The sequence below is a fragment of the Vicia villosa genome, linkage group LG5 (assembly GCF_029867415.1).
Source record: "Vicia villosa cultivar HV-30 ecotype Madison, WI linkage group LG5, Vvil1.0, whole genome shotgun sequence".
NCBI lineage: Eukaryota > Viridiplantae > Streptophyta > Magnoliopsida > Fabales > Fabaceae > Vicia > Vicia villosa.
The window spans coordinates 37,719,382-37,728,420 of record NC_081184.1 but is presented as its reverse complement, the minus strand read 5'-3'; the positions used below and the strand labels follow the sequence as shown (position 1 = coordinate 37,728,420).

General features: G+C 32.8%; 1 pseudogene; it reads left to right on the top strand.

The window, feature by feature from the left end:
• The first annotated feature begins 3,322 nt into the window (after nucleotides 1-3,322).
• Nucleotides 3,323-4,359, top strand: LOC131606519 (protein DEFECTIVE IN MERISTEM SILENCING 3-like; annotated as a pseudogene).
• Nucleotides 4,360-9,039: the final 4,680 nt, after the last annotated feature.

The window sequence follows — 9,039 nt, the reverse complement described above, 5'->3', positions numbered from 1 at the left end:
AAAATTTTGTGAAAATTGTGTTTTTGGCAAGCAGATGAGAACTTCTTTTCAAAAGAAGGCAGAATATCATGCTAAGCACATCCTTGAATTAATTCACACTGATTTCTGTGGACCAATCACTCCAGAATCCTTTAGTGGCAAGAAGTATTTTATTTCCTTCATCGATGATTTCTCAAGAAAGACTTAGGTCTACTTCCTGAGAGAAAAATCTGAAGCATTCGAAGCATTCAAAAGGTTCAAGGTAATGGTTGAAAAATCGACTGATCGACACATCAAAGCACTCCGTTCTGACAGAGGAGGAGAATATACTTCGACAGCTTTCATGAAGTATTGCGAGGAGCAGGGTATAAGGAGATTTCTAACTGCAACATACTCACCTCAACAAAATGGGGTTGCTGAAAGGAAAAATCGAACAGTCCTTGACATGGTTCGTTCAATGCTCAAAAGTAAGAACATGTCGAAGGAATTTTGGGCAGAAGCTGTGCAATATTCAATCTATGTTCAAAATAGATGTCCGCATTCAAAGTTGGGAGATCGAACACCGCAAGAAGCGTGGAGTGGACAGAAACCGACCATATCTCATTTTAAAGTATTTGGTAGTGTTGCTTATGCACATGTACCAGATCAACGAAGAACGAAGCTTGAAGACAAGAGTCAGAAATATATATTAATTGGGTATGATGAGAAAACAAAAGGATACAGGTTATTCGATCCCATAAACAAAAAGGTGGTAGTAAGTAGAGATGTTCGAGTGAATGAAGCAAGTAGGTGGGACTGGAACAATTCGACAGAAGACATAGTCGAAACTGAAGAACCCTCAGTCGGTATACCAACAACCCAAAATCAATTGCCAAGGTTTGAATACTCTGATAGTGAAGACGAATCCTCACAGCCCAGAATGAGAAGCCTGCAAGAGTTGTATGATAATACAGAAGAAGTACATCTTGTGTGTCTACTGGCAGATTCTGAAAACATTAGTTTCGAAGAAGCATGGAGAGATGAGAAGTGGAAGAATGCCATGGACGAAGAAATTAAAGCTATCGAACACAACAAAACTTGGGAACTAGCAGAGTTACCAAAAGGAAGTCGAACCATTAGTGTGAAGTGGGTGTTTAAGAAAAAGATGAATGCTCAAGGAAAAGTCGAAAGGTACAAGGCGCGACTTGTGGCAAAAGGATACAGGCAGAAGGAAGGAATAGATTATGACGAAGTATTCGCACCAGTTGCAAGAATGGAGACAATTCGACTGCTGATTTCTCAAGCTGCTCAGCTCAAATGGCCAATATTTCAAATGGATGTCAAATCAGCATTTTTGAATGGTGTGCTCGAAGAAGAAGTCTATGTCGAACAACCACCAGGATACATGAAAAACGGAAGCGAAGAAAAAGTGCTAAGACTCAAGAAAGCACTTTATGGATTAAAGTAGGCACCTCGTGCATGGAATACACGTATTGATACTTACTTCAAAAAGAATGGTTTCCAACAATGTCCTTATGAACATGCCCTATATGTAAAGAAGTATAAAGGAGATATACTGCTCGTTGCACTCTATGTCGACGACTTGATTTTCCTGGGCAACAGTGATCAAATGATCGAAGAATTCAAAGGTCGAATGACACGAGAATTTGAAATGACGGACTTAGGTCGAATGAGCTTCTTTCTTGGTCTGGAAGTTCGACAAGAAGAAACTGGAATTTTTGTCTCACAAGAAAAATATGCAAAGGACATTCTGAAGAGGTTCAAAATGGAAGGTTGCAATCCAATCTCGACACCAATGGAGCCAGGAGCCAAGCTTTCAAAATTTGATGGGGGGAAACGTGTCGAAGCAAACAAATTTCGAAGCTTGGTCGGAAGTCTTGGATATCTCACATGTACTAGACCAGATCTTTCTCTAAGTGTCGGAATCTTGAGTCGATTTATGGAAGAACCAGATCACTCACACTGGAAAGCTTTGAAGAGAATTCTTCGTTATATCCAAGGAACTGTGTCACTTGGAATGTTTTACTCAAAAGCAGAAGATTACAAGCTAACAGGTTACTCCGACAGCGATTGGTGTGGAGATATAGACGATCGAAAAAGTACATCAGGATATGTATTCTTTATGGGAAACACTGCTTTCACATGGCTCTCAAGGAAGCAACCAATTGTAACACGGTCGACATGCGAAGCAGAATACGTGGCTGCATCATGGTGTGTATGCCATGCTATATGGCTTAGAAGATTGTTATGTGAGTTAGAGCAGAAGCAGGAAAATGCAACCATAGTGCAAGTCGACAACAAATCAGCAATCGAACTGGCGAAGAATCCAGTGAATCATGAAAGAAGTAAACACATCGACGTACGCTTTCATTTCATTCGAGAACATGTGAAAAATGGAAGCGTCGAACTGAAGCATGTGGCAAGCAAGGATCAAGCTGCAGATATTTTCACAAAACCATTGTCGAAGGAGATATTCGACAGAGGCAAGATAATGCTGGGATTAATTGACCGAAGGAGCATTTAATTTATGGGGGAGTTTTGTTGGATAAATTTAAATGCAGTCTTGGAAAGGCAAAAGACAGATTCTCTAGGGCAGACAAACTTTCATAGGAAATAGTTAATCATTAAATGTTATGTCTATTTATGTTTCCTTGGTCTCTATATAAAGACCCTCTCTTTGTAACCTATTTTTCACTTTTGCAACAAATCCTTTGCAAGTCAATATATATCAGAAGAGAGTAGTTTGATCTGTTACCTTCAAACTCCACCATCACTCAAAGATAAGTCACCTAAGCTTCTTACATATTGCATTAGTTGATGATATCAACTACTTCAATGATATGTTCATTTAGCAAACCATTACTTGGGATTTATTTGGCTTTACTTTATGCTATTAGTTCTATAAAAGACTTGAGACTTACTTGATTCAACTTTATATATCATTGATCCTATATGCCACCGCTTGGAAGTTGGAACATACTGAGTTTTATGTGCCACAGTTTCAATTTAATATGCTTGCCCATGTTCAATTTTTTTTTATAATCCCACATTTGTTAAAGGCGATGATTCACTTATAGAAGAGTTGTAGGAGATGATTCACTCAATTGTGTATGACCCATCAAAATAAAATACAGAACAAATACTTATCAATGTTTAATTAAAATAATACGAAACAAATATTTGTCATGTTGGTTATAAAAAATCTGGAACAAAGTTTTTTATTTGATTCATAAAAAAATTAAACCAAACAAATATTTATCAATGATAGATAAAAAAAAAAATATAAAATATGTTTATTATTTATTAATGTAGATTTTTCTAAGAGTATCTTGGAGTGGAGACTATGTTGACGATTATTTGTAAAACTTATGAAGAAGTTAAAGTTATTGAAATATATGACAAAGAGAGCTACATAGATAAAAGTAGGGATTTTCATAGGTAGGTTCAACTATTGGAAGGTCTTTGAACGGTCGATTTTTGTTCATATGTCTTAAATCTCTAATGTACGACTACAACAATCTAATTTGTCTTTTATTTGTGGTTGTTGATAAATCTATGTTTTAAACCTTTTTTTTCACTTTTTGTTTTAGGTCTTATGCCGGTAAATTGGACATTTTAAATGCAAGATTGCCTAATGGGAAGTGTCCGGCTGAATTTCTTGGGTTTGCTGTGAATATGATTCATATAGACACCATGAACCTATTTTGTGTAACTTCGAGTGGTTTTGGCATCAGAGAAAAACTATTTTATAATCTCTTTTCTCATCTACAAGTATATAAGACTAGGACTGAAATGATTCAAGCACTTCCTTTCATAACTGACGAAGCTTTTTCTTTAGATAGAGGAATGATTTGGAGTTGCTGTGTATTTTTCTTGGGCAAATGGTAAGAATATGAAAAGCCAATTTATTTTCATATCTTCTGAAAAATATTATAGGCCAAAAATTTTCTAGAAATCTTTTTATTTATCTCTCAAGATGTGATTTTGCTAGATTAATTGCATTTTTCAATGTTATTCAAAAAAGGGTCTGACAAAATAGATGCTTTAAAATTCTTTTAAAAATCTTGCAGGGAAGATGTTAATATAAAATTCCCCAAACCAGTAAGATCAGTTGGATTTAATGAGCAAGTTGAAATTGAGAAGCAAATGAAAGACGTCCAGTGGAAGAAGGAACAAATTTTGGACGATATAAAAAGGAAAATGACATTGTTGAACATAGCGAAGCACAATTTCAACAAAAAGAAAAGTGATTTTCTTATGTATTTGACTTCAAGTTCATCAATTGCAACTACTCAAGTCATTGACTAATGATTTATCCACAATTGAATTTCATACTCGTGTCCAGTAAACTTACTTCTAATTCATAATGCTAATATTTTCTTTCATCTAATGACATCACCAGGTTTAGAATGCTCCTTCGGTACCCCGATGATGAAATTAAGATCGATGGAAAATTATGAAGGAGTTAAAGCTATCAAAATGTATAACAATAGAATTATAACATTAAACCATCTCATGTCAATATTTTAAAATTAAATGTCTGATATGACAGAATACTAATATTTTACATTGACGGTATATATATATATATATATATATATATATATATATATATATATATATATATATATATATATATATATATATATATATATATATATATATATATATATATATATATATATATATATATATATATATATATATATATATATATATATATATATATATATATATTATTTTTATCATTGACAAATATAGAAAAAAAAGTATCAAACAAATTTTTATTTTTAACCGATAAAAAAATGTGCACGATAAATTTAGGTTACTAATATATATGAAAATACAACACAAATATTTAATTTAAAAAATTAAACGCACTTTAAATTTGAAAGTTAATTCTAAACATGTTTGGATCCACATTTGCCTTGTCATTTACGCTTTCCAATGCCCTCCCACCCTGATTTTAACAAAGTCGGAAATCCTAGCTTTTGGTAAATGCGTGTTTGGAGCAGTTTTCATCACGGAAACAAACATAGGCTCTAACAAAATTGCTGCTCGTATAGGTTTGAGAAATTCTATCAATACACCATCTTTAAGAATAAAAGACTATTTTATCCATTATTTTCACTTTTATCACTTGTTTGCTCGAAAAAATCGCATCATTTTGAGTTTTTCAAAGTCTATATCGCAAAGTGTCAATCTCAGTGATTAAATGCTTTTTTATCCCCTAGAGATGTAAAGAACTCGAATATGATTCCAATTTTTTTAGACAACACAAAATCTCATCTTAAACACTTACCCTACACTTAAAAAGTTGACCTTTAAGCTATATTTGGGAGTTTGGAAGGGAGGAGAAGGCCTAAAAATTAATTTTAAAAAAGATATAAAAAAAATATTTGACATTTTTAAAAAAAATGATTTTTTTTTAAAATGATAAAAGATTTTAATTTTTCGAATAATATAACAACATAAAAAATATTTTGAAATTTTATGTAAGCCCTCCAAAACCTTCCTTTAATATAAATTTTGAGTTCCCCAAATTAAGGTGTTTTAGGTGTTATGAATAAAAGCAAATCCTCTAAATCCCTCTAAACCAAAATCATTCAATTCTTTTCATCAAATCCTTTTATTTTTTCAAAGTCCTCCTCTCTTTTTCTCTCAAAACTCTCAAACATAACATTAGAAAAAAAATTTATCTCAAAGAAATTAGCATGAAAAGACAATCATCTTAAGAGAGTTCAACTATATTTAGATGACATTTTCATGTGGCCTACAAACCAGAAGGGATAGATAGACCTAGTTTTACTTTAAAAGAGTAATATATTGTTTTATCTATGATACTAATTATAGGGATAGGTAGGTATTAGGCTACCTTTATCGTCCTTCCAAGTGCACCATCATATAATATAAAGATAGAAACCATGTAGAGTGGTGCCGTCTAGCCTGGTCCAACCATAAGATATATGACCTTGATCGTCCAAATAAATAGTAACAGTAGATATGATATGAAAATAGTGTACTGACAGAGATTCTGTATGGGTTATATGTCAGCAATTGTTGTGAGTTTCTTCAACAACAAAAATAGTTGTTTTCTAACAATATCATAATCTATTACTATTAATTTATAGTTTTTTTATAAATTAATTCAATTGCTTTATCGTTTAAAGAATTAAAACTTTGAATTCATTATTTTTCTTTTAATTTTATGTGTTATTTACATTTATAAATAGTTCAACTATTAATTATATTAAATACATCCATTATAAACTAATTTATCAACTATTTTAGTTTCTTTCTCTACACTTATTTCTCTTTTATATATTATCATTTTATTTAAAAAAATATTAATTATATTATTTTATTAAATCAACTCAATTGATAATTATACAACGACATAAGATTATAAAGGTCGAGTTCCAAGTGACATCTCACAATAAATCAAATATATTATCCCACTAGATAAAACAATTATATTTATTATAATCAATTTAGATAAAAAATTATATTTATTATAATAAATTTAAAACTTGAAACTATATTATATATTAGTATGAATATGAGAAAATTTACTTCTAATTTTTTTATAAAATTAATTAAATATATAATAATCATAAGGCGAATATCATTTCAAAAGAAAGTATAAATGATGCTAAAAAATTAAAGGTAAGATAGGTAAAATTAAAGACAAGTTTTTTATTTATTTTCCATCTTTAAAATTGAAATTATAAACAAGTTTCTTTTTTTTTTTTAAATTTGCTTCTCAATTTTTGTTTCATAATTTTTTTAAATGAATTAGACTTAAGAAACTAACCAGAGTACCTATCAAAGATGCTTTTACTCAATGATAAGTTAGACTAAATTCTAATTTTAATATGATTTTAAGATCGATTTGGGCACATATTAACAATCCAGGTTACCTATAGTTTATATTCACACATCAAGCTCAATAGTGCTTGTGTGAGGGAGTTTATTGAGAAAAACTCAAATCTCACATTGCTTAAAGATGAAGCCTACAAAGAGCAGTCATAAGATATTACTCCAAGGTAGTTCGAAGAGAGATGCAGGAGGACGATTTATTGCCACAATAATTCGTAGTGCTTTCCCAATTGGGAAAGCTACAATCTAACTGAAAGGGATCATATTGTATGCATCAAAAGTTTCCTAATGGAGCCTACAAGTTCGAAGAATTGGATGGAAAATCATTCTTAGAACTTGGAACTCAATCAATCTGAGATATTATTATAGTTGATTGGCAGGAGGGTAAGTCGCCTATTTACAAAAAAACTGTAAAAAGATTATGATATTTGCAACAAGTTATTCTGGTTCGGTTGTCAAATGAAATTGATGGACCACTACAGGAATATCATTGCCTCCATATAGGGTAATCAAAATTTTTAAAGTTTCACATGAAGGTCCTTGTCGCCCTACGGGTTAAAAAATTTATTTGACTTCCACCGGAAGATCCTTGCCGCCCTATGTGGTAATCAAATTGATGACTTCCACTTGAAGATTCTTTCTGCTCTACAGGGTAATCAAATTATTAGACTTCACAGAAAGATCCTTGTTGCCATACATGGTATTTAAATTGTTGAATTTTCACAGAAAATCCTAGCTACCTAAAAGCAATTGTGTTAGGAAGATCTTTCCAAACTTCAAAGGAGACTAAACCAAGTCTCTCGTAAGGGTCTGGACTAAGTCTCGCCATAAATGTAAACTAAGTCTCGCTTGAGGGACTCAACTAAGTCTCGTCAAGAAGGCTCAATTAAGTCTCGCCTGAGAGACTCAACTAAGTATCGTCAGAAAGGCTCAACCATGTCTCACATGACGGACTCACCTAAATCTCTTTCAGAAGGTTCATCAAAGTCTTCGAGAACTGAAGGAAAGAATAAAGCTTCGACTAGGCTCCTATGGAAAGCCTAAAGATGAGTAAAGGGTTAAAATAATTCAGACTCTATGAGCTCTTGTGCTTGAGGGACTGTATAGTGATGTAATTGGAAGAGACCATGGACGGTGGGGAGAAGGCTTACACTGAAGGAGTGAAAAACACTTAGAAAAGGGGGGGGGGGTTGAATAAGGGTTGTTTCTTTTTGGAAAATAAAAATAATGAACACAATTATTTTTATCCTGGTTCGTTTGAACTCAAACTACCTCCAATCCACCCTCACAGGTGATTTACCTCCACTGAGGATTTAATCCACTAATCAAAAAATGATTACAATGGTTCTCCACTTAGATTAACCTCTAAGTCTTCTTGAGTCTACAGACCACAACTTGATCACTCAAGGAATTTTGGTTTACAAATATATAATCAAATACAAGAGATTAAAGTTGCTTCTAATAAAGCTGTAACCACCAAGTGATTTTTCTCTTAAGCTTAAGTTCTATAACTCACTAAGTATACAAAAGTATGTGAGCTTGAAGATGAAGTTTGGTTGCTTTGTTCAAAAGCTTTTTGCGTGAGTGAGGATCAGAGTTTGTGTGTTGAATTTGTAGCGTAAGCTCTAGCCTTTTTCTTGGACACACTTGTTCCTTTTATAGACGTGAGAATGTGACCGTTGAACAGTTTTGCATTTAATGCTTTGCGTAAACAGTACAATGCTGCATTTAATGTTTCATGCTTTTGTCAACTGCCTCGAGCCTTGCATTAACTGCTACTTCTGACTTTGCCTTTTGTAGCCATACTTCCAACGTTTCTTTTGTCAGACACACAGACTAGCCTTTCTAGCTTTTCATCATTTGCTTCTGTTCTGGAATCAGACTTTGTGATTTGCTTTATTCGTCAGAGTTTCCAGCGTTTGGTGCAGATCAGAACTTCAGCGCTTCAGACTTTAGAATTTCTTTTGAGCGTGATACCTTTCAGAGCTTTCTTCTCATAGACATGTTCTGACAACTTCAAGACCATCTTCTAATGTCTTCAAGGTCATGTTCTGATGTGGCCATCCAGAACATCTGGGTCAAAGCATCTGAAGAATGAAATGTTGCATACTCTTTTATACTTTTCCTGAAATGGAAAACATAATCTATTAGAGTACCACATTGTCTTATACAAAATTCATA